This window comes from Prionailurus viverrinus, chromosome A3, assembly GCF_022837055.1.
Source record: "Prionailurus viverrinus isolate Anna chromosome A3, UM_Priviv_1.0, whole genome shotgun sequence".
Classification (NCBI taxonomy): domain Eukaryota; kingdom Metazoa; phylum Chordata; class Mammalia; order Carnivora; family Felidae; genus Prionailurus; species Prionailurus viverrinus.
In genome coordinates this window covers 16,822,646-16,824,137 of record NC_062563.1, presented here as the reverse complement: position 1 = coordinate 16,824,137, position 1,492 = coordinate 16,822,646, and the positions used below count along the sequence as shown (strand labels likewise).

Sequence of the window (1,492 nt, the reverse complement as noted above, 5' to 3'; positions counted from 1 at the left end):
TTTTTCTTTTCCAGGATCCAATCTGGGATCCCACATTGCATTTTAGTATATGTATGTGTATTTAAAAATATTTTTAGTATGGAAGACTTCAAATTTATATCAAATGGAGAGAATAGTAAAATTTATCTATCACTCAGCATCAAGAATGATTAATTCATGACCAATTTGTTTCATTCACACCCAAACCAAATTACTTTTTTCTTTTTCTTGGTCCTGGTGGCCAGTAGTTTACAGATATATGCCCTACACATGACCTTCTTATTTCATTTGGTTTCTGTATGTCCGTTCTCTAATTCATGCACTTTACAGACTTTCTAGGGGCAACAACTAGAACAACTTCCTCTTCTTTCTTTCTTTCTTTCTTTCTTTCTTTTTCTTCTTCTTCTTCTTCTTCTTCTTCTTCTTCTTCTTCTTCTTCTCCTCCTCCACCTTCTTCTTCTTCCTCCCCTTCCCCTTCTTCTTCTTCTTCTTCTTCTTCTTCTTCTTCTTCTTCACCTTCTTCTTCTCCACCTTCTTCTCCACCTTCTTCTTCTTCTTCTTCTTCTTCTTCTTCTTCTTCTTCTTCTTCTTCTTCTTCACCTTCTTCTCCACCTTCTTCTCCACCTTCTTCTTCTTCTTCTTCTTCTTCACCTTCTTCTTCTTCTTCTTCTTCTTCTTCTTCTTCTTCTTCTTCTCCACCTTCTTCTTCTCCACCTTCTTCTTCTTCTTCTTCTTCTTCTTCTTCTTCTTCTTCTTCTTCTTCCTCTTCCCCTTCCCCTTCCCCTTCCCCTTCTTCTTCTTCTTTTTGCAAGAAGAAATCTTTATTTCCCACTTTGTAGAAAGAATTGAGAGGCCCAGGGTTGGCGAAGTTATGATTACTTAAAAATAACTTAGCAGTTAAGATTTCCTCCTGAAAAACTTTCAAAAGACTTAAGTCTTTCACTGTTTTAAAAAATGTGTATTTTAATTTTTACCAGATAGTATATTCACATGTATTCACATGTAAAAGGTACTGAAGGGTTGGTTGCAGGCAGTGCTCCATGGCAGATGATTGAAATTGTCTAACACAATATGAACTTTCTATAACAAGAAGGTTTAACCTATTCAGGTGTTTTCTCCCCATGAGATCAGCTGTTGCATATACTTAAACAGTGTTGCAGCTGTCGCTAAAGTGCACTTGAGATATGCCCTTGTACAGACTCATGAGGGAGGAAAAAGAGGGTCGGGAGTATCCACCTTCACAAACTACATGGTCTTCTGAGGCATCCCACTTCATTTCAATCTTCCCTAACAGTTAATACCTCTACTGTTTGGGGACATTCCTTTTTTTTTTTTTTTTTTTAAGTTACTTATTTATTTTGAGAGGGACAGAGAGTGCAAGTGGGGCAGGGGCAGAGGGGCTGAGTACAGAGGGACAGAGGATCCTAAGCAGGCTCTGTGCTGACAGTAGAGAGCCTGATGTAGGGCTTGAGCTCATGAACTATGAGATGGTGACCAGAGCTGAAGTCTGATC

The 1,492-nt window shown here is 38.5% G+C and overlaps 1 non-coding gene across 1 annotated transcript; it reads left to right on the top strand.

Moving 5' to 3' along the window:
- The first annotated feature begins 1,007 nt into the window (after positions 1 to 1,007).
- Positions 1,008 to 1,132, top strand: LOC125163157 (small nucleolar RNA SNORA28). The gene has a single exon (XR_007151315.1). It is a non-coding gene; the product is annotated as a small nucleolar RNA SNORA28 (small nucleolar RNA).
- Positions 1,133 to 1,492: the final 360 nt, after the last annotated feature.